Raw genomic sequence first — 294 nt, 5'->3', positions numbered from 1 at the left:
ATATTAATACAAGCTTCTACTCACCCCCAGACACAATAATGAGTATAGAAATAATACAAGAAAGGATAATATCAGGTTATCTTGCCCCTACAGGTTATAGAAATAGTTCCAAAGTTCACTTGATAATCCCCTCAAAAGACATGTAAAAATGGAGCTCTTTTTTCATATAAATATTTTCTGCTCTTATATTAAAAATCAGTTAAATAAAGAGAGATAAAAAGATGAAAGATAGACAGACAGAGGCAGAGACAGAGACAGACCTAATAATCTTGGGTCATCCCTGAGAAATTGTGG

Source organism: Pteropus alecto, unplaced genomic scaffold, assembly GCF_000325575.1.
Source record: "Pteropus alecto unplaced genomic scaffold, ASM32557v1 scaffold211, whole genome shotgun sequence".
In the NCBI taxonomy this organism is placed as follows: Eukaryota; Metazoa; Chordata; class Mammalia; order Chiroptera; family Pteropodidae; genus Pteropus; species Pteropus alecto.
Note: the sequence above shows the minus strand (reverse complement) of the source record.